This window comes from Mauremys mutica, chromosome 12, assembly GCF_020497125.1.
Source record: "Mauremys mutica isolate MM-2020 ecotype Southern chromosome 12, ASM2049712v1, whole genome shotgun sequence".
Taxonomy (NCBI): domain Eukaryota; kingdom Metazoa; phylum Chordata; order Testudines; family Geoemydidae; genus Mauremys; species Mauremys mutica.
In genome coordinates, this window is record NC_059083.1 from 39,361,901 (window position 1) to 39,386,399 (window position 24,499).

At 49.6% G+C, this 24,499-nt stretch overlaps 1 pseudogene; it reads left to right on the forward strand.

Annotated features, from left to right (window-relative positions):
• LOC123346786 overlaps positions 1-12,973 on the forward strand; it is a 37,327-nt pseudogene extending 24,354 nt beyond the window's left edge.
• The last annotated feature ends 11,526 nt before the right edge of the window (positions 12,974-24,499 follow it).

Genomic DNA, 24,499 nt, shown 5'->3' on the forward strand with positions numbered 1-24,499 from the left:
AGCCATCGTGTTATCCATCGTGTCCCTCTGAAATAACTCAGACTTCTTTGGTAACTTAAATAATTGTTTGTCATCTGCAAATGTTTGCCACCTTAGGTTTATCCTTTGTTCCATGTCACTGATAAATAGACCAAGGGTTCTCAAACTTCATTGCACCGTGACCCCCTTCTGAGAACAAAAATTACTACATGACCCAGGAGGGGAGACCAAAGCCTGAGCCTGCGTGAGCTCCGCCCCCTGAGTGGGGGTGGGTGGTGCAGGGCCAAAGCTGAAGCCCAAAGGTTTCCATTCCAGACAAGGGGCCTGTTATCTGAGCCCCAGTGCCCAGGGCTGAAGCCCTTAGACTTCAGCTTCAGTCCTGGGCAGTGGGACTCGGGCTTTGGCCCCATACTCCAGGAAGTCTAAGCCAGCCACTTTGAGGTCTTAACCCACAGTTTGAGAACTGCTGAACTAGACTAAACACCAAAACTAGTACCCAATTTTGAGGCACCCCACTGCTAACCTTTTTCCATATAAAAATTGACCATTTATTCCTACTCTTTGTTTTCTGTCATTTAGCAGGTTTCTAATCCAGGACAATACTTTACCTTTCACCCCATGATGATTTAGGCTATGTCTGCACTACAGAGCTTATAACGCCACAGCTGAACCAATGCAGCTGCACCACTGTAAAATCTCTAGTCTAGCCACTCTATGCTGACAGGAGAGAGTTCTCCCACCGGCATAATGGTTCACCTCCAGTGGGCAGTAGTAGCTATGTCGGCAGGATCGTTTCTCCCACTGACATAGCGCTGTGCACACTAACACTTATGCCACTGTAATTTCTGTTGTTAAGGGGATGGAATATTCACACCTCTGAGTGACATAAGTTTTGCAGACATGAGTAGTAGTGTAGACAGCCTTAGTTTCCTTAATAACCTTTTGTGAGGAGCTTTTTCAAAGCCTTTTTGAAAGTCCACATACATTATTCCCTTGGGTTATCCTTTGTGCAATATTGTACTGACATACTCAATGACATTTAATAGATTAGTGAGACACAAGCCTACTCTATTCTAGGAATTTATATTGGTGTAGCTACCAGGGGCAGCGAGTTATATGGGCCCATGGAGCCTGTGCTTCAGGAATATTCAGGGCCTGGGGACCCAGCTCCACCAATGTTTGGGGCAAGGTCTCTCCCCTGACCCTGACTGCCACCCCTGCATGCCTCCCCTGGAGCATCTCCCGGACCCGCCTGCCACCCCTGTGCCTTTGAAAAGGAAATGACTGGCACGTCCCTGTGGCCAGGGGTGTGTGTGTCTCCGTGTGCTGCCCCCACCCATGGCGCCAACTCTGCAGCTCCCATTGGCCAGGAATTGTGGCCAGTGGGAGCTGCGGGGACAGTCGCTGCAGGCAGCAGCGCATGGAGACCCCCGTTCCCTCCACCTAGGAGCCGCTGCCAGAGGGGTGTGCAGGTCGCTTTCGGGAGATGCCCGAGGTAAGAGCCTCACCCCTCACCCTCTCCCGCACACCAACTTCCTGCCCCAGCCCAGAACCTGCACTCCTCCCACACCCAAACTCCCTCCCAGAGCCTTAAGTTGGCGGGGTGGGGGAGACTTGGACCCATTCTGTGCACTGCCAAAAATTATACAAACCTGCAGCCCCGATAGCTACATTTCTCAGGAGTGTGAATCCACACCCCTGAGAGATGTAGTTTATATATACCAAGCTAACCCCTGGTGTAGACAGTGCTAGATCGACAGAAGAATCCACCTAGCTACTGACTTCGGGGGAGGTGGATTACCTATGACGATAGGAGAATCCCTCCTATAGGTAGTGTTTATGCTGAAGCCCTACAGCAGCAGTGGTGCAGCTGCACTTCTGTACACGTTTAAGTGTAGACATACCCACAGTTTTCTTTTCCATCTGTGCTAATTGGACTTTTTCCTATCATTATCATATAGCTGATTTAGAATTCTGTTTTAGTTTTTGTTTCAATCAGTTTACCAGCCACTGACAAGGTTCACTGCACTGTAATTCCCAGAATTACTCCTGCCAAATTTTTAAAGCTGGGTACAACTTTCCCAACCCTCTGAATCTCCAGAACAGTAGCTGATTTTAATGAGAGATGTGTATTATTCTTAGCAGCTCAACCATATCACTCTGATGTCATAAAATCATAGAATATCAGGGTTGGAAGGAACCTCAGGAGGTCATCTTGTCCAACCCCCTGCTCAAAGCAGGACCAACACCAACTAAATCATCCCAGCCAGGGCTTTTTCAAGCCGAGCCTTAAAAACCTCTAAGGAAGGAGATTCCACCAGCTCCCTAGGTAACCCATTCCAGTGCTTCACCACCCTCCTAGTGAAAAAGTTTTTCCTAATATCCAACCTAAACCTCTCCCACTGCAACTTGAGACCATTACTCCTTGTTCTGTCATCTGGTACCACTGAGAACAGTCTAGATCCATCCTCTTTGGAATCCCCTTTCAGGTAGTTGAAAGCAGCTATCAAATCCCCCCTCATTCTTCTCTTCTGCTCATTAAATAATCCCAATTCCCTCAGCCTCTCCTCATAAGTCATGTGCTCCAGCCCCCTAATCATTCTTGTTGCCCTCTGCTGGACTCTCTCCAATTTTTCCACATCCTTCTTGTAGTGTGGGGCCCAAAACTGGACACAGTACTCCAGATGAGGCCTCACCAATGCCGTATAGAAGGGAATGATCATGTCCCTCGATATGCTAGCAATGCTCCTACTTATACAGCCCAAAATACCATTAGTCTTTTTGGCAACAAGGGCCCACTGTCGACTCATATCCAGCTCCTCATCCACTGTAACCTCTAGGTTCTTTTCTGCAGAACTCTGCCTAGCCACTCGGTCCCTAGTCTGTAGCAGTGCATGGGATTCTTCCATCCTAAGTGCAGGACTCTGCACTGGTCCTTGTTAAACCTCATCAGATTTTTTTTGGCCCAATCCTCTAATTTGTCGAGGTCCCTCTATATCCTATCCCTACCCTCCAGCGTATCTACCACTCCTCCAAGTTTAGTGTCATCTGCAAACTTGCTGAGAGTGCAGCCCACGCCATCCTCCAGTTCATTAATGAAGATATTGAACAAAACTGGCCCCACGACTGACCCTTGGGGCACTTTGCTTGATACCGGCTGCCAACTATACATGGAACCATTGATCACTACCCGCTGAGCCCGACGATCTAGCCAGCTTTCTATCCACCTTCTAGTCATTCATCTAGCCCATACTTCTTTTAACTTGCTGGTAAGAATACTGTGGAAGACCGTATCAAAAGCTTTGCTAAAGTAAAAGAATAATAACACATCCACTGCTTTCCCCTCATCCACAGAGCCAGTTATCTCATCACAGAAGGCAATTAGGTTAGTGAGGCATGACTTGCCCTTGGTGAATCCATGCTGATTGTTCCTGATCACTTTCCTCTCCTTTAAGTGCTTCAGAATTGATTCCTTGAGGACCTGCTCCATGATTTTTCCAGGGACTGAGGTGAGGCTGACTGGCCTGTAGTTCCCCGGATCCTCCTTCTTCACTTTTTAAAAGATGGGCACTACATTAGCCTTTTTCCAGTCATCCAGGACCTCCCCCAATCTCCATGAATTTTCAAAGATAATGGCCAATGGCTATGCAATCACATCTGCCAACTCCTTTATCACCCTCGGATGCAGCGCATCTGGCCCCAATGACTTGTGCTCGTCCAGCTTTTCTAAATAGTTCTGAATCACTTCTTTCTCCACAGAGGGCTGGTCACCTCCTCCCCAGACTGTGCTGCACAATGCAGTAGTTTGGGAGCTGACCTTGTTTGTGAAGACAGAAGCAAAAAAAGCATTGAGTACGTTAGATTTTTCCACATCCTCTGTCACTAGGTTGCCTCCCCCATTCAGTAAGGGGCCCACACTTTCCCTGACCTTCTTCTTGTTGCTAACATACCTGTAGAAACCCTTTGTGTTACTCTTAACATCCCTTGCTAACTGCAACTCCAAGTGTGATTTGGCCTTCCTGATTTCACTCCTGCATGCCTGAGCAGTATTTTTATACTCCTCCCTGGTTATTTGTCCAATCTTCCACTTCTTGTAAGCTTCTTTTTATCGTTTAAGATCAGCAAGGATTTCACTGTTAAGCCAAGCTGGTCGCCTGCCATATTTGCTATTCTTTCTACACATCTGGATTTTTTTTCCTGCAACCTCAATAAGGATTCTTTAAAATACAGCTAGCTCTCCTGGACTCCTTTCCCCCTCATGTTATTCTCCCAGGGGATCCTGCCCATCAGCTCCCTGAGGGAGTCAAAGTCTGCTTTTCTGAAGTCCAGAGTCCGTATTCTGCTGCTTTCCTTTCTTCCTTGTGTCAGGATCCTGAACTCGACCATCTCATGGTCACTGCCTCCCAGGTTCCCATCCACTTTTGCTTTCTCTACTAATTCTTCCCTGTTTGTGAGCAGCAGGTCAAGAAGAGCTCTGCCTCTAGTTGGTTCTTCCAGCACTTGCACCAGGAAATTGTCCCCCATACTTTCCAAGAACTTCCTTGATTGTCTGTGCACCGCTGTATTGCTCTCCCAGCAGATATTGGGATGATTGAAGTCCCCCATGAGAACCAGGGCCTGTGATCTAGTAACTTCTGTTAGTTGCCTGTAGAAAGCCTGGTCCACTTCATCCCCCCTATAGCAGACTAGCACCATGATATCACCCTTGTTGCTCACACTTCTAAACTTAATCCAGTATCAGAGGGGTAGTCGTGTTAGTCTGGATTTGTAAAAGCAGCAAAGAGTCCTGTGGCACCTTATAGACTAACAGACGTATTGGAGCATGAGCTTTCATGGGTGAATACCCACTTCGTCGGATGCATGTAGTAGAAATTTCCAGGGTCAGGTATATATATGCAAACAAGAAGCAGGCTAGAGATAATGAGGTTAGTTCAATCAAGGAGGATGAGGCCCTGTTCTAGCAGTTGAGGTGTGAAAACCAAGGGAGGAGAAACTGCTTTTATAGTTGGCAAGCCATTCACAGTCTTTGTTTAATCCTGAGCTGATGGTCTCAAATTTGCAGATGAACTGAAGCTCAGCAGTTTCTCTTTGAAGTCTGGACCTGAAGTTTTTTTGCTGCAGGATGGCTACCTTTAAATCTGCTATTGTGTGTCCAGGGAGATTGAAGTGTTCTCCTACAGGTTTTTGTATATTGCCATTCCTAATATCTGATTTGTGTCCATTTATCCTTTTCCATAGGGACTGTCCAGTTTGGTTGATGTACATAGCAGAGGGGCATTGCTGGCATATGATGGCATATATAACATTGTTGGATGTGCAGGTGAATGAACCGGTGATGATGTGGCTGATCTGGTTAGGTCCTGTGATGATGTCGCTGGTGTAGATATGTGGGCAGAGTTGGCATCGAGGTTTGTTGCATGGATTGTTTCCTGAGTTAGAGTTACTATGGTGCAGTGTGCAGTTACTGGTGAGAATATGCTTCAGGTTGGCAGGTTGTCTGTGGGCGAGGACTGGCCTGCCACCCAAGGCCTGTGAAAGTGAGGGATCATTGTCCAGGATGGGTTGTAGATCCCTGATGATGTGTTGGAGGGGTTTTAGCTGGGGACTGTATGTGATGGCCAGTGGAGTCCTGTTGGTTTCTTTCTTGGGTTTGTCTTGCAGTAAGAGGCTTCTGGGTACACGTCTGGCTCTGTTGATCTGTTTCCTTATTTCCTCGTGCGGGTATTGTAGTTTTGAGAATGCTTGGTGAAGATTTTGTGGGTGTTGGTCTCTGTCTGAGGGGTTGGAGCAGATGCGGTTGTACCTTGGTGCTTGGCTCTAGACAATGGATCGTGTGGTGTGCCTGGGATGGAAGCTGGAGGCATGAAGGTAGGCATAGTGGTCGGTAGGTTTTCGGTATAGGGTGTGTAGCGAGGCGATGGGATACCCCACAGCGCCGCTGAGGGACGAACCTCCCCTAACACCAATGTGGGCGGAGCCACTGGGCCCTGCGCCTGCCCCTCAGAGGTCACGGCGCAGACCCGGAAGTATAAAAGCTCACCTGCAGAGCTCAGTGGAGGATCAGGCACCGCAGAGACCAGATGTCTGTGACCGAGTTCCCTCTTGGGAGACAGCAGCAGCCCACAGACGGCCTGAGCTCACACCCGGCCAGCCGAGCCTACCCCTTGCTTGCTACCCCGAGGAGAACTGGCCGAGCCTACCCCCTGCTTGGTACCCTGAGGACTGGCCGAGCCTACCCCTCGCTCGCTACCCTGAGGAGGACTGGCCGAGCCTGCCCCTTCCTGCATACCCCGAGGAACCGATGGTGTTCGAGACAGCCGAGGACGCTGGCACGACCCAGGTACCCTACGAGGGGGAGTGTGGAAGTAGCCCGGGGGCAGCTGACCCCAGTCTGGTTGCAGCACTGCCTGAACCTATGTCAGTGTGTTGCGGCCAGGATCCCCACTGACAGCAGCAAGTCTTTGCCACTGCTAGGGCCCTGGGCTGGGACGCAGTGGAGAGGAAGGGCCTGCGTCCCCCCCTGCCACCCACTCCTGGGTGACAGGCTCCCCCTTGTCCTTTTCCTGGCCTGGAGAGGCTAGAACAATTTGAACTATTGGCTCAGTCCCTGCTTAAAGTCCTGAGTCTCTGATTGTTTGTTTGCTGCCCCACCCTGACCTAGGGCCTGGGCTACTATTGAACTGTTGACTCAGCCTCTGCCTAAGGGCCTGAGTCTCTGACTGTTTGCTTGCCGCCTTGCCCTGACCTACGGCCTGGGCTGTGATAGAACTATTGACTCAGACCTTGCTTAAGGGCCTGAGTCCCTGACTGTTTAGTTGCTGCCCTGCCCTGACCTAGGGCCGGGGCTGCTAGTGCACTATTGACTCAGCCCCTGCTTAAAGGGCTGAGCCCCTAACTGTGTGCTTGCTGTTCCACATTGCCGCAAAGCCCGGACTGACGGCGACTTAGAGCGAGGCGGTGGGATACCCCACAGCCCCGCTGAGGGACCACCCTTGGCAAAGCCCCTCTACATGGTGGTATAGGGTTTTCAACAGCTTCCACCCCACCATCAACCTCAGCCTGGACCAATCTACATGGGAGGTCCACTTCCTAAACACTGCAGTGAAAATAAATGATGGTCCCGTTAACACCACCCTATACCAAAAACCTACCAACCACTATGCCTACCTTCATGCCTCCAGCTTCCATTCCTCAAACAGAGACCAACACCTACAAAATCTTCACCAAGCATTCTCAAAACTACAATACCTGCATGAGGAAATAAGGACATGGATCAACAGAGCCAGACGTGTACCCAGAAACCTCCTACTGCAAGACAAACCCAAGAAAGAAACCAACAGGACTCCACTGGCCATCACATACAGTCCCCAGCTAAAACCCCTCCAATGCATCATCCTGGGTGACAGGCTCCCCCTTGTCCTTTTCCTGGCCTGGAGAGGCTAGAACAATTTGAACTATTGGCTCAGTCCCTGCTTAAAGTCCTGAGTCTCTGATTGTTTGTTTGCTGCCCCACCCTGACCCTGTCCATGCGGGACAACCGGTTCTAAAAGGGCATTTAAATTTAACAAGCGCTCCCTGGTGCGGCCCCAGCTCACCTGAGCTCTGCAACCACCTCCACCTCCTCCCATGAATGCTCCGCCCTGCTTCTCCTCCCCCCATGCTTCCCACGAATCAGCTGTTCACGTGGGAAGCCTGGGAGGGCTGAGAAGCAAGCAGGCTTCCCGCTCAGGCCCAGGAAGACGACGCTGAGGTAAGGGTAGAGGGAACGAGGAGTGCTGTGTGCCCCGGCCAGTCTCCGGCCACAGCCCTGCCCGGCCCCCCGGCTCCGGCTCCGGCCCCGGCCCCGCGTCCCCGACCGCCCGGCTCCAGCTCCGGCCCCGGCCCCGCGTCCCCGGCCGCCCGGCTCCGGCTCCGGCCCCGCGTCCCTGGCCGCCCGGCTCCGGCTCCGCGTCCCTGGCCGCCCAACTCCGGCCACGGCCCGGCTCCGGCCCCGCGTCCCCGGCTGCCCGGCTCCGGCCACGGCCCGGCTCCGGCCCCGCGTCCCCGGCCGCCCGGCTCCGGCCACGGCCTGGCTCCGGTAGTGAGGGTCCGGGCATGGCGGCGGCCGCGACCCCACCTACCCGGATGCCCAGCTCCGGACACGGTCCCCCCGGCTCCAGCCCGGCCTGGCCCCGTGGCTCCAGCCGCCCGGCTCCTGCTGTGGTGCCACGTGGCCGGGCTCCGGCAGCGCGGGTCTGGGCGCGGCGGTGGCCCCGGCTGCCCGGCTCCAGCTCCAGCTCCAGGCTCCGGCCGCGTGACTCTACCCCGGCCCCGAGTCCGGCTCCCGGCTCTGGCCGCTGTCAGACTGTAGCGCTGCCAGCCACATCCAGGCAGCGCGGTAAGGGGGCAGGGAGGGGGTGTTGGAGAGATGGCAGGGGAGTTCGGGGGGGTGTGGATAGGGGTTGGGGGATGGGGTGGGGGGGTCAGAGGGCAGGGAACAGGGGGATTGAATAGGAGCAAGGGTCCTGGTGGGGCATTCAGAAAAGATCAGGGGTTGGATGGGGCGGTGGGAGGCAGTCAGGGGCAAGGGTTCCAGGGGCAGTCAGGGGACAGAGAGAAGGGGTGGTTGGATGGGGCAGGGGTCCTGGGGGGCCATCAGGAATGAGAGGAGGGGTTGGATGGGGCGGCGGGGGGCAGTCAGGGTACAGGGAAGGGGGGTGGATGGGGCAGGGGTCCCTGGGGTGGGGGGGCATCAAGGAACGTGGGGGGTTGGATGGGGCAGGAGTCCCAGGGGGTGGGCCATGACCCCTCCTGGGGTGAGGAGGGAACCGGTTGTTACGATTTTGGCAGCTCATCACTGGTGCCACAGTACTCTTTGCTGCTTTTATAGACTTAATCCAGAGACTCTCAGGTTTATCTGCAGTTTCATACTGGAGCTCTGAGCAGTCATACTGCTCTCTTACATACAATGCAACTCCCCCACCTTTTCTGCCCTGCCTGGCCTTCCTGAACAGTTTATATCCATCCATGACAGTACTCCAGTCATGTGAGTTATTCCACCAAATCTCTGTTATTCCAATCACATCATAGTTCCTTGACTGTGCCAGGACTTCCAGTTCTCCCTGCTTGTTTCCCAGGCTTCTTGCATTTGTGTATAGGCACTTAAGATAACTCGCTGATTGTCCCGCTTTCTCGGTCTGAGACAGGAGTCCTCCCCTCTTGCAGTTTCCTGCTTGTGCTTCCTCCCGGAATCCCACTTCCCCACTTACCTCAGGGCTTTGGTCTCCTTCCCCCGGTGAACCTAGTTTAAAGCCCTCCTCACTAGGTTAGCCAGCCTGCTTGCAAAGATGCTCTTCCCTCTCTTCGTTAGGTGAAGCCCACCTCTGCCTAGCAATCCTTCTTTTTGGAACACCATCCCATGGTCAAAGAATCCAAAGCCTTCTCTCTGACACAGACTGTGTAGCCATTTGCTTACTTCCACGATTCGACGGTCTCTACCTGGACCTTTTCCTTCCACAGGGAGGATGGACGAGAACAGCACCTGCGCCTCAAACTCCTTTATCCTTCTTCCCAGAGCCACATAGTCTACAGTTATCTGCTCAAGGTCATTCTTGGCAGTATCATTGGTGAACTCTTGGGCATTCAGAACTCTTGGGCATTTGTCACCTGGCAGGGATCTACGCTGCTCTTGGTGGCTGCTGGCTCTTTAACTTATCAGTTGTTCCAAAATCTCCTCTTCATACCTCGATCCCTGATCTTTATTTCCTGAACAGAGAATCCAGGGCAGGTCTCTCTCCAGCAACCTCTGTGGTGAAAACTGATGCAAAGAAACCAGTCAGTCTCTCAGCATTGTCCTTACCCTCCCCAATTGCTGCCTTTATCCCCTGCTGATCCAGGGGACCAATCGATTCTCTCACAGGGTTCCTGATTCTGATGGACTGAAATAATTCCCTGGTATTTGCTTTATGTCTCTGGCCATTCACTCTTCTAATTCCATTTTAGCCTATTAATTCCCATCACACACTTCACCCGATGTACTGCTGGCTTCACAGCGTTAATATTTTCCATTTGCTGAGGGCTCCCTGTTTGGCACTAACAACCCCTTACATGTGGCCAGGTGGCCGGGTGAGGTAACTATATTTCTCTCCTTGCTGATTCCTTTGCTGTTCAGGAGGTGCCAGGCTTTAAAGTCTTTTTGACTCACTTCTCTTCTGCAAGATAATGTGATATTAGGGTGCTCAGACAGCAAGTGTGAAAAAAATCGGGATGGAGGGGGATAATAGGCGCCTATATAAGACAAAACCCCAAATATTGGGACTGTCCCTATAAAATCGAGACATCTGGTCACTTTATGTGATATGGACTCATTTCTCTGTGTTTTATTTTTAGACAAACTCCAGGCTGAGCTCAGTAAGTTCCATTCCCCCCAGTACAACCCTTGTCTGACACTGTCTCCTGTTCAGCGTGTCGGTGTTCAGGGGAGTTCTCACCCCTCTGTGTTTGGTTGCAGGGTGGAGAAGCGCCCAGATCTATGCAGGTTCTGTACCTAGCGCTGATATTTTATCAACTGTGAGACCCATCTCTCCCTGGGAGCTCTCTGCTCCTTTTCCTGCACAAAGCATTTTCCTATGACATTCAATAGGCTAGAAGCAATGTTACTGGGGGTGGGTGGAAAGGAGCAGACAACACCCAGGTTTCCTGCAGGGACATGGCCCCTTTGGGAAAGGGCTGATTAGTGAGAGAATGCTGCCCGCTGGTGTCACCTTTCAAGGTGGTACCTGGGATCTGCAGGATGGACATTCTTATTGGTCAATAATTTGCGTTGAACTGCTAAGCTCTCTCTTCTCAGTAGCTGAATTTCCATGCTCTGATCGAACTTTAGCCACAATTTCCTTCTAGCGCAACATGCCCAGACAGGAGCTGTTCAGTGTCCCCCTGGATTTGGGGTGAGGAAAGCCCTGTCCCCACTGCAAGGGCAGACAAGGTTTTTATAATCAACTTGTGACACTCCCCTGACCCAGTTATAACAAATTGTGCCCATGCGGCAGCTTTTCTGCCTCAGAGCAGTGTGTGTGTGTGTGTGTGTGTTTGCTCTCAGCCTGCTGCCTGACTGTGTGTGCGCCCTGGTGCATGCTGGGAGAGTCTGGGCAGCTCCAGCAGGGATCAGAGAGCTCAGGGGCCATGCACACACATTGCAGCACAACACAGAGCTGGGAGGGAGGGGGGCACCCAGGGCAGTTACACAAACACCACTGGGGGTCCTGTTAGGGTCGCCACCTCTGAGGTGCAACAAAACAGAAAATCTGCCTGCTTCATGTACACCATCTGTCCCCTCACCCGGTTACTGTCTCCCCCTCCGAATCCCAGGAGAGGGCACCAGCCACCACAAGCTCCTGCTCCTGAGGCATCAACCTCACAAGCAGGACAAGGTGCCAGATCTACTCCGCTGGCCCTGGCAGTGACCCCCACAGCTGGTACCTGCACAGTGGTGGCTGGGCCCTGCTGGCCCTGAGCTCCCGATCTCACTCACTGCTCCAAGCTGCCCCGTCTCTGCAGCTCCCAGACACTCTGGACCTAGAGTTTCCTCTGCATAGGCACTGCCACCCCACAGCTCCCCCACTACAGCCACTGACACACCTGGGACTTGTAATGCCCTGGGTAGACTCACAGATTTCCCAGGAGAGTGACCTGGACAAAGGGACAATCCTGGGAAAACCTGGACAGGTCGGGTTGCCAACTTTCTAATCTCACAAAATCGAACACCCCTGCCTGGCCTCTGCCCCAAGGCCTCACCCCTGCCCTGCCCCTTCTCTGAGGCCTCACTCCCACTTGCTCCATCCCCCCTCCCTCTGTTGCTCACTCTCCCCTACCCTCACTCACTTTCACTGGGTTGGGGCAGGAGGTTGAAGTGTGGGAGGGGAGTGAGGGCTCAGGCTGGGGGTGTGGGCTCTGGGATGGGGCTGGGGATGAGAGGTTTGGGGTGAAAGAAGGGGCTCTGCGCTGGGACAGGGGTGCAGGAAGGGGGGTTGTATGCCCCACCCCTTGCCCCCCGTACACCTGGCACCTGTCCTATCCCTCACCCCTCTTTGTCTCCATGCCACCTGCGCCTTCTCCTATCCCTCCTTTTCCCCTGGTGCCAGCTCCTGAGGGGAGTCAGGGCCTGTCTGCCTATGAGGAGACAATAAGTGGGGAAAGGGCAGGAGGAGCAAGGGAGGGGTGGGAAGGTGTCAGTGGGGGTGGGGAGGGGATAGGCTAATGCTGGGAGAGAAAAGGGGAGGGGCAGAGGGCAATGAGGGCAAGGGAAGGTGACAGCAGCAGAGGGGAGAGTGGTAAAGGGAAGGGTCAGGGGTAAGGGGGGGCAAGAGGCACACTGATTAATGGATGCAGGTTAATTTCCCTTTGATCCCAGTGACCAGCCCCTGCCCCCGGCCCTGACTCTGTGACTCTCTCCCCAGTGGACATGACTCTGGATCCAGATACGGCTCATCCCGAACTCGTCCTGTCTGAGGATCGGAAAAGTATGAGACGCGGAGACATATGCCAGGATTTGCCTGACAGTCCTGAGAGATTTGATTTTTTTCACTGTGTCCTGGGCGCTGAGGGGTTCACGGGCGGGAGGCGTTACTGGGAGGTGGAGGTGGGAGACAAGACTGAGTGGGTTCTGGGGGTTTGTAGGGAATCTGTGAGCAGGAAGGGGTGGGTCACACTCACACCTGAGAATGGACATTGGGCCATGTGGCTGGGGGATGGGGAATACAAGGCCCGCACCGCCCCCAAAACCCCCGTCCCCGTGAGCATCGGGCCCAGCCGGGTGGGGATTTTCCTGGACTATGAGGCGGGCGAGGTCTCATTTTACAATGTGACTGACAGGTCACATCTCTTCACTTTCACTGACACCTTCTCTGGGAGGCTCCGCCCTTATTTCTATCCTGGTCGCAATGACGGGGGTACAAATCTGGCTCCTCTGATAATCTGCCCAGTCCCAACTCAGGCCAAAAGGAATCTCTGTCCCTGAGTGTGACACCTGTGGCACAGACTGTCCTCTCCCAGTACTTACCAGCCCCCAGGCCTGTTCCCATGGGAATGGTCTAAACAGCATCACCTGTCTGCTCCCAATAAAATAATTATTAAATTGTTTGACTGGGTTGTTCAGTTACAATGTACATGTGTCTAAACATCACAACTATGCACATGTGCTGCTGCTCTCTCTCACCTTATTGTCTTACTGGTTCCCTCTGGAAGGCAGGGCACATGCGCCTGCCTCCTGCAGGACTCGCACCACACCTTTGCAAAGTAATAGGTGAAAAAAAATGACGACACAGAATTAATTAGCCAAATATTTCAATGAACTCACACAAGATTATATAATGTTATTCCTAGAACTTCTGCTAGAATTAATTCATGTGATTTTTAACTTTCTAGCTACATATAATCAGTAATTAAGATATGACCCTCCCTTTCTTGTTCTCCTTCTCACATCAATTAACAAAACACAGTCCCCAACCTCAAATGCTATTTTCCTATATATAGAAATCTTTTCTAACATATCCTCTTTCATTTGTTTGCAGCCAATGTACTGTCAGTGTCCACTGCTAATTTCATTGGCTCTTTCTGTTCTTAGTTATCAGGACACAACAAACATAGTTTGATAAGCAAATAGAGAAGGGACTGTATTCCTTAATTGAATAATCACAAATTAATTTAATTGTATTAAACACACCCTGGCACTTAAAGACACTTACCATGATATTTGGTGAAACTTAGTTGGGAAACCTTCTCAGTCATACCTCAAGCCAAAGGGTGATGCTTTTGTTGTCATGTGAGATTTAGAGCAAAAAGAAAATAAAGCTGTTCCAGGAAATTCATCCCAATTGCTCTGGGCTCTTTCCACTATCTGCTGGAATGCTCTCTAAAAATAGTGATTGATTGCTCTAATCAGGGCTGGCTCTATCATTTTTGCTGCCCCAAGCAAAAAAAACCAAACAAAAACCGCTTGGACTGCCACTGCCCAAACTGCCAAGGCGCAAAAAAAAAAAAAAAAAAAAAAGCTGCCCACACTCTGCCGCCCCAAGAATGGATGGAATGCTGCCCCTTAGCATGTGCTGCGCCAGGCATGTGCTTGCTCTGCTGTTGCCTGGAGCCGGCCCTGGCTCTAATTTCTTGAATTAGTGACTGAATTTAATTTCTTGTAGAGATACCTGAGCAGCATATGAGAGGAGACACATCACATGACGTTGCTATGACTAGTTTTTTGTTTTAAACTTGATGCAGTATGAACATTTTCAATGTAAATCAATTTTGAAGATTTATTCACAATATTCAATTTATGGCAGAGCACTTTCCCCTTACCTTGATTATTTGAAAATAAATAACCTAAATTATCTTGTAATGGATTAATTTGGCTTTTCAGTCAGTCTGCTGGTTTCTAGGTGGCCTGGGCTGGTGAAGCTACATGTCATATTCTCAGTTTTTGACACAGAAAAAAGTTGAAAATAGATAATTTTTCTATAAATTTTTTTCAGATGTATCTGTGTTCCTTTCCCTATTTTCCACTGAAACTATAGGTAATTATTGGGGTTTCTTATCTAATCTTATTACATTATTACATGGGAAAATACATTGGTAAACAGGTTAATATACAAAATAATTCTTGGTATGTGAGGAGACATAACAATGTATTGTCACATATAATTTAAAGCACAAACTACCCTGAAGACAATGGTGGCAGTGTTCATTTGTAAATACCTGACTGTGGATGGGCTCCCCATTCAGCTCCTGGAACCCTTGGCTGGCAGGAGGTGTGCACATCTCCTCTTTGGGAATTAAGCAGCATGCACAGACCACCAAGCTACATGCCCCAAGTGTCTTTATTACACTTTATGCTCCAGGTACATCACAGCAGAGCTGCAGTTATGTGGAACCCCCTTCCTGCTCCATGGCTCAGCCTTTTATACTGCTGCTTTCTTCTCAGAGCTGTCCAGCTGGTGAACTAGTGACCTCATCAGGCTCCCTAGAGGTGCAAGTGATCCCTGTGACAGATTGAAGCCCCCTTCCCCCCCGATCAGGGATGCCACCTGATGTAAGGGGATTTTACTGAGACTCTCTTGTTCCACCAACCTGTATTTCCACTTCCTATGTTGCTGACTTAGGCCCTCTGGCCTCTCGCATTACACACACACACACACACACAGAGGTAGGGACACAAACAGCTGCAGACACAGACATCGACTGAAGACAGCTCTGTGTGAGAGGACTTCCCTGCCCCACTTCCAGCACTCAAGTGCATACCCTTTCTGGGAGATGAACCCAAAATAATACTGTCTTGCATTGTATAGGGATCTATACAGCGTAAGCTCATGAAATTCTCCCCCTCCATCAATGTGGAGAGAGATGTGCACACCTCCTTGCCCCCCCAGTTAGAAATGATTTAAACTGGGTTTATTAATAAACAAAAATAATGTATTAATTATAAAAAGTAGATTTTAAGTGGTTAAAGAGATAGCAGACAGAACAAAGCAGATTACTGAACTAAACAAACACGCAACCTAAGCTTAATACACTAAAGAAACTAGCTACAAATAGTAATTCCTTATCCTAAATGCTGGTCTAGGCAGGTTGCAGATTCTTAAGATTAGATACCTTGCTTGCAGCTTGAATCAGGGTGGAGGGATAGCTCAGTGGCTTGAGCATTGGTCTGTTAAACCCAGGGTTGTGAGTTCAATCCTTGAGGGGGCCACTTAGGGAGTATGGGGCAAAAATTGGTCCTGCTAGTGAAGGCAGGGGGCTGGACTCAATGACTTTTCAAGATCCCTTCCAGTTCTAGGATATAGGTATATCTCCTCTTATTATTTTCAGGTATCTTATTCACAGACAGGATCCCTTTTCCAGCCTGGGATCAGTATTCCTCCCCCTTTTTCTTTTGTCCTTGTTCCTTAGGTGTTTCCAGCAGTCATCCTGGGAGGGGGTTTAGTGAAGAGTGGGAAGGAAGAATCCCATGCACTGCTACAGGCTGGGGACCGACTAGCTAAGCAACAGTTCTGCAGAAAAGGACCTGGGGATTACAGTGGACGAGAAGCTGGATATGAGTCAGCAGTGTGCCCTTGTTGCCAAGAAGGCCAATGGCATATTGGGCTGTATTAGAAGAAGCATTGCCAGCAGATCGAGGGAAGTAATTATTCTCCTCTATTTGGTACTGGTGAGGCCACACCTGGAGTATTGTGTCAAGTTTTGGTCTCCCCACTACAGAAGGAATGTGGACAAATTGGAGAGAGTCCAGTGGAGGGCAACAAAAATGAGTAGGGGTTAGGATTAGGGTTAGGCTGGGGCACATGATTTACAAGGAGAGGCTGAGGGAACTGGGGTTATTTAGTCTACAGAAGAGAAGAGTGAGTGGGGATTTGATAGCAGCCTTCAAGTACTTGAAGGGGGGTACCAAAGAGAATGGAGCTCGGCTTTCTCAGTGGTGGCAGATGATAGAACAAGAGGCAATGGTCTCAAGTTGCAGTGTGGGAGGTCTAGGTTGGATATTAGGAAACACTATTTCACCAGGAGGGTATGGGAATGGGTTACCTAGAGAGGTGGTGGAATCTCCATCCACAGAGGCTTATAAGGCCTGGCTTGAAAAAGCTCTGGCTGGGATAATTTAGTTGGTGTTGGTCCTGCTTTGAGCAGGGGATTGAACTAGATGACCTCCTATGATTCTAAGATCGGCCTACTTCCCAGACTTAAGTAAGATTTACATAAGGTGGGAATCCTTTGTCTTTCAGTGGAAAAGCACTGACCTTCCATGATGGGGTCCAGTACCAGGTGACTCAGTCACATGTCTCTGCAGGATCATAGCAGCCATTACTCGCAGGCTAGTTGCAGCGTCCACAGGAAAACTAAGCTCTTTCACAGTCCATTGTTTTTGTTAATGGGCCATCAGCACCGTCTGACTTTTCATTGTTGTATCTGAAGGATTAGTCAGGGATAACACCCAAAGTAACATATTTGAAATACAGATACATAGTCAATATTCCTAACTTCAGATACAGAGATGATACATACATACAAATTGGATAAACACATTCAGTAAATCATAACCTTTCCAATTATATCCCACATGAGGCATCTTGCATAAAGTATATTCCAGTTATGCCATATTAATATCATAAGCATATTTCCCTAAAGAATATGGAGTATAACGTCACAATCCCCTCTACCTTCCAAATCTGAACTCCCTCAGTCCCTCCTACTCTAATTACACCTGCTGCCCTGGGTGCTCTCAATGACCAGGGTGCTGGCCTCCAAAGGGCTCAGTTTGTAGCTGCTCACAGCCCCCTGTCTCATGGCCATGATTGTGTAGGTGACCATGTAGTGAAAATAATGCCAAATGTAAACTGTTACCTTATTATTCAATTCCAAACCCAGATCTGCCAGTATCTGCTCTGAACATCCATGTCAATAGACTATTTTACAGATTTTTCTTCTCCACCTCACATGATGTCTTAGCTCTAAGTGGAAATCCTCCCACTTGTTTTTAAAAATCATCTGTTGCGGTCAGTACAAACTGGTATCCCTCCTTCATTACTGGATATGGTCCCTTAAATCTCCTTCCAGCATGACCTCAGACACACTGGTGGGGGCAGGGCAGCACGCTTTGCAAAATGGTGTCCTCCTTACAACGTGACTTCACATGCATGGTACTTACAAAGTCATGATGGCAGGGGCAGGGTTGTGCCAGCGAGGGCAGGCCCATCCCATTCCAGAAGTACTGGAATGTACAATACTCTGTGGATGTATCAGTGGCCACATGTCTACATAGGGGGGTTCAACTTAATTAAGTTGAATTATTCTGCCACAATCCTTCACAGCACATGAATTCTGCATTTATTGTGAACTCTGGAGTCTTCTTGCAAAGTGGATACCCATGCTGCAAATTGAGTTATATCCATCTATTATTAGTGTGAATGCAATCCTGCTGCACACCACTTTGACAGTCCTCCAATGGCTATCCCACACTGCTTTTCAGGCAACTGTTACTGACCTATTTACCTGTGTGCCCTCTGGTGTCTAGTTCCCTGGATGACCCATCCCCCATTTAAACATTGGCATGGTGTCAAATTTTGCCCATTTGCTCCTGGGTTTGAGTATATCACTATTCCTGCAATATTTCCCCAGAAGCCCTACAACTTCCCTTGAGCAGCCTTTGGGAGCCATGCTGAGACCTGGATCTCATCGCCATCTGGGAAGAAGCATTGGTTCAGGAAACTCTTGTAGCCAGCCTCTGCAATAGAGATCTGTGGACTCTGTTAAGTTGATGCCTGTGAGAGGTCATGACTGGGATGCTGACCAGAGTCTGATAAAGAGCAAGCAGCTCAGCAGGACCAGTATTCACTCCAGGGATGAGAATAAATCATATGGCAGGGGACATGTAACCTGTCCATTTTGTGAGGAACTGGCCAGGAATTTGCACAACTTCACACTCACCCAACCCAGAAAGGTTGTGGAACCTGATGCCTGCTCCCCTCTACTGAGGACGGCCACAAGACTCATCGGAGAATGTGTGCAAGGAGGCCAGTGATCAATTGTCCTATGAGAACCAGGATCTCTTTGGGACTCAGGACCTTGACACTGGCCAGGTAGAAAGCCAACCAGATCCTGCCATGCAGCAATGCAGCCCAAATCCCAGCCAGAAAGCCAGACTGGGACCCAAGTAGTAGATCCTCGGATGGAACCTTGGCATGTCAGTATCGGAATATGAACAAGAGGCTGCCAGACAACTCTCTAACTCCACATTCTACAAGCCATTACCCTCTGATCCCACTGATGATTACCAAAAGAAACTACACCATCTGCTCAAAAAACTCCCTGAGAAAGCACAGGAACAGATCTATACAGACACATGCCTGGAACCCCGACCAGGTGTATTCTATTTGCTACCCAAGATCCATAAACCTGGAAATCCTGGACGCCCCATCATCTCAAGCATTGGTACTTTAACAGCAGGATTGTCTGGCTATGTGGACTCTCTCCTCAGGCCCTATGCTACCAGCACTCCCAGCTATCTTCGAGACACCACTGACTTCCTGAGGAAACTACAATCCATCAATGATCTTCCAGAAAACACCATTCTGGCCACTATGGATGTGGAAGCCCTCTACACTAACATTCCACACGAAGATGGACTACAAGCCATCAGGAACAGTATCCCCGATAATATCACGGCTAACCTGGTGGCTGAACTTTGTGACTTTGTCCTCACCCACAACTATTTCACATTTGGGGACAATATATATCTTCAAGTCAGTGGCACTGCTATGGGTACCCGCATGGCCCCTCAGTATGCCAACATCTTTATGACTGACTTAGAACAACGCTTCCTTAACTCTCGTTCCCTAACACCCCTACTCTACTTGCGCTACATTGATGACATCTTCATCATCTGGACTCATGGAAAAGAAGCCCTCGAGGAATTCCACCGAGATTTTAACAATTTCCATCCCACCATCAACCTCAGCCTAGACCAATCCACACAAGCGGTCCATTTCCTAGACACTACTGTGCTAATAAACGATGGTCACATAAATACCACCCTATACCGGAAACCCACTGACCGCTATACTTACTTACATGCCTCCAGCTTCCATCCCGGACACACCACACGATCCATTGTCTACAGCCAAGCTCTAAGATACAACCATATTTGCTCCAATCCCTCGGACAGAGATAAACACCTACAAGATCTCTATCAAGCATTCTTAAACCTACAATACCCACCTGCTGAAGTGAAAAAACAGATTGACAGAGCCAGAAGAGTACCCAGAAGCCACCTACTACAGGACAGGCCTAAAAAAGAAAATAACAGAACACCACTAGCCATCACCTACAGCCCCCAACTAAAACCTCTCCAGCGCATCATCAAAGATTTACAACCTATCCTTAAAGATGATCCCTCACTCTCACAGATCTTGGGAGACAGGCCAGTCCTTGCTTATAGACAGCCTCCCAACCTGAAGCAAATACTCACCAGCAACCGCACACCATACAACATAAACACTAACCCAGGAACCTATCCTTGCAATAAAGCCCGATGCCAGCTCTGTCCACATATCCATTCAAGTGACACCATCACAGGACCTAATCACATCAGACACACCATCAGGGGCTCGTACACCTGCACATCTACCAATGTGATATATGCCATCATGTGCCAGCAATGCCCCTCTGCCATGTACATTGGCCAAACCGGACAGTCTCTACGCAAAAGAATAAATGGACACAAATCTGACATCAGGAATCATAACATTCAAAAACCAGTGGGAGAACACTTCAACCTTCCTAACCACTCAGTGACAGACTTGAAGGTGGCAATTTTGCAACAAAAAAACTTCAAAAACAGACTCCAAAGAGAGACTGCTGAACTTGAATTAATATGCAAACTAGATACCATTAACTGTGGTCTAAATAAAGACTGGGAATGGTTGGGTCATTACACCAATTGAATCTATTTCCCTATGTTAAGTTCTCCTCACACCTTCTATAGGCCATCTTAATTATCACTTCAAAAAGTTTTTTTTCCTCCTGCTAACGATAGCTCATCTCAATTGATTAGACTCTGCCTGTTGGTATGCATACTTCCACCTTTTCATGTTCTCTGTATGTATAAATATCTCCTGTCTGTGTGTTCCATTCTATGCATCCGAAGAAGTGAGCTTTAGCTCACGAAAGCTCATGCTAAAATAAATTTGTTAGTCTTTAAGGTGCCACAAGTACTCCTGTTTTTTTTTTTTTTTTTTTTTTTTTATCTTTGCAATGTATTTGTGCTCTACGGCCGTGGGGCCCCATGGCTGCATCCATTTTTGGCATACATGAGCTAGGAGGCTTTCCAAGTCTCCAGACCCCACCTCCTGCCCTTGCCCCAGTCTGTCCTCTCCTCCAACCCCATTTCCATACACATGTCCAAGTTGGTAGCATGTCTGCCTAGGTAATTTGACTCTGTCATATGCTAAAGCCCCAAACATTGACCATTTTTATGCCCGCACCATGGGGAGCACATGCCAGTCTTCATTTCCCCTCCCACATCTGTCCTGCCCAGACAACCCCCACCCCCACCCTGTTTGTATCACAAAATGGCAGTCAGCAGCATGGCACAGCACAGCTTCTATCCTCCCACAGCAGATTTGAATACTAAGAACATTTATTTGTTGGAAATGCAGAAGGTTATGGAGACAGTGGTTACAGGAGTAGAAGTGTGGTTGGTATTCTCAGCTTACATGAGGCAGACATGGGCACTGCCTGTCTGGGAAGGTACTAGGACTACAGCTCCCTGCTTAGGTACAAACGCCCTATGACACCTTAGGGATAGCAAAGCTCTTAATGCCTTTTCACAGGCTTACATAGAAAGGCTGGGAAGAGTGAATGCCTCACACAACCACTGCAGGGCCCTATGGATTTCTCTCTGCATGTTCACTATGTCCACAGAGGAGATAAAACAGAACCTAAGACTGAGAAATTGCTCAATTTTTGTCTGAACATTATGAGGCAGAGCATTCTCCCTGAAATAGATCACACCTCCCTTTCAGTCCTGCAGAACTTCTGGGAGAAAGACCATCTCAGTGAGTACGTTCACAGTCTCTCTTGTGGTCTGCCCTTTGCCTTTTTGAATAAGGCCACTCTCTGCCTCCTAGTCATCCACCGAAGTGCAATGTCATCAAGAGCGAGAACAGACTAAGGGGAATGTAGAGGGGGGTTATGATCCAGCTTGGTCCCAGATGCCTCCTGCTAATCCTACTGACACCATGTAAGCACCTCCAGGCTCCGAGACACAGCAAAATTGCAAAGCCAGGCAAGGAACATAATTTCCAACCCCCATTCCCCCAGCCTCCAGAGCACAACAGCAAACCCAACCAGCATACACTGCACAGCCATAAATCCCAGCCTAGCCCTCCCCATGCACACACCACTTACCATCGCTGAACTTTATTATTAGTATATTATTATATTATAAAACTTCCGCCATGGCTGGGAAGCATCTCCAGGAGGGAAAGTGAGACATGCATAAAAAAGAAAGCAGCAAAGAATCCTGTGGCACCTTATAGACTAACAGACGTTTTGCAGCATGAGCTTTCGTGGGTGAATACCCACTTCGTATTCACCCACGAAAGCTCATGCTGCAAAACGTCTGTTAGTCTATAAGGTGCCACAGGATTCTTTGCTGCTTTTACAGATCCAGACTAACATGGCTACCCCTCTGATAAAAAAGAAAGTCCCTATAGCCTCTTTAGAATGTGAACAATAACTGCTTGTGTTTTTCCTATTCCCACAGCCATGGCACTGGCAGTGGTCAGACCCTCAAGGACAAGGCCTTTATCAATGAATGAGCGGCCGACTAACCTGTGGGCAGGGGGGATGGAAAATTTGGGATGAAATATTCTCAGATCTCACAAGAGCCTCCAAAAAAGAAAAACCCAGAAGAAAAAAACAGAGAAGGGGAGGCCGCACTTGAGGGCAGAAATGGAAGAAGAAATGGAGCTCTCCAGAGAGACCTTTGGAGTTGCCAAGGTCAGCATCACAGGGCCAGGGACAGCATTGCCATGGCTAAAGACACTGTCGGGAAAGACAGAGTTGCAGAGGCAACTCCTGGAGGCAATACAGGGCTAGGATGCTTTGCTGCAGCAAAGGCAGCTGCGAGGCAGCAGGTGATGCAATGCCAGAGACACCATTTAGGGAGGGCAGGGGAGCACCAGCCCTACCACTGAGTTTTATCTGCTCATGGCACATGCCCCAACCCCAGGTGGAGCTCTTATCTGCAGCATCCCCTCCCAACCGGAGGAGATGCTGAATTTATCTACAGTGCAGCAGGAGCTGGTCTCAACCACACCCACACCGGGAAGCATAAAGTTTTCCTCTGCTGCAGACAGAGGTGAAAGTAAGTCGGTCCGGTATGGTATGGTGTACCGACAAGAGCCAGTATGCTGTGCCAGACCAGACCAGCTTCCCCAGGCTGGCAATTTAATGGGCCCGGGGCTCTCTGCAGCGGCAGGAGCCCTGGACACTTTAAATCACCTCCCAAGCCCCACTGCCAGAGCCCTGCCTACCCCAGGGCTCCGGTGGTGGTTTAAAGAGCCTGGGACTCTCCGCAGTGGCCGGAGACCTGGGCCCTTTAAAGCGCTACCTGAGCCCTGCTGCTGGAGCCTTGGGGTAGTGGCGGTAGGGCTCCGGTGGTAATTTAAAGGGCCCGGGGCTCCAGCCTCTGTGGTGAGCCCGGGGCCCTTTAAACCACCGCCGGAGCCCTGGCGTAGCAGTGGCAGGGCTCTGGCGGTGATTTAAAGGGCCCAGAGCTCCGCTGCGGTAGTGGCAGCCAGAGCCCCGGGCCCTTTAAATTGCCCCTGAGCCCCAAGGCTCACAGCTGCCTCTGCAGCTGGTAGCTCTGGGGGTGATTTAAAGGCCCCAAGGCTCCCAGCCACAGCCGGAATCCCTGGGCCTTTAAATCTTAAACCATGCTTCTTCTGATTGAGGCCACACCCTCTGGTCAGGACTCCCGCATACCAGTAAGTCCTTTAAGTTACTTTCACCCCTGGGTGCAGAGAAATTAAAGAGACACTCTCCCATTTCTTCAGCAGTTTCTGGGATTTCATCCTTTCCCTCTGGGGTTCCAGCATAATATTCCTCCTTGCTGTGGGCAAACCCCTTGACAGCCCAAAGTACATGGAAAAAATCATTACCCAGAAATAAATCAGATGGGTTACTATTTACCATTGCCACAGTAAATACAGCTTCCAAATCCTCAGTTTCTATGTACACTTTAGCCAAAAGCGCACAGATTTCATAACCTCCTACTAACAAAAGCTTTGCCATTTGTCCTGGCAGTATGTCTTTTTCCTGCACAAGGTTTCTCCTAACCACAGAAATGTATGCACCTGTGTGTCTCCTCCCAAGGTGTTCCTTGCCATTAATTCTGACAGCTTTTGTGTGCTTCATGCCTGGCTGTACAGAGGCTACTTTCACAAACCCTGAATGATAAGTGGCAGGTGCCTGAGGTGCTCCTGTGTTCAGGATAGTAGCATTTCCATGAGTTGCTTGCTGCCTAGTCCCACCCAGCACAGGACACTTATTTCTCAGGTGCTCAGTGGAATTACAGTGATAGCACCTTCTGGGCACCTCTGTTTTCACAGGAGATTTGAGATGAGGATTAGAGAAATGTTTTTTGGGAGGTGAGTGTCCGGCCTCCCAGCCATCCTCTTTCTTACCATAGAATCATAGAATCATAGAATCTCAGGGTTGGAAGGGATCTCAGGAGGTCATCTAGTCCAACCCCCTGCTCAAATTAGGACCAAACCCAACTAAATCATCCCAGCCAGGGCTTTGTCAAGCCTGACCTTAAAAACCTCTAAGGAAGGAGATTCCACCACCTCCCTAGGTAACCCATTCCAGTTCTTCACCACCCTACTAGTGAAAAAGTTTTTCCTAATATCCAACCTAAACCTCCCCCTCTGCAACTTGAGACCATTACTCCTTGTTCTGTCATCTTCTACCACTGAGAACAGTCTAGATCCATCCT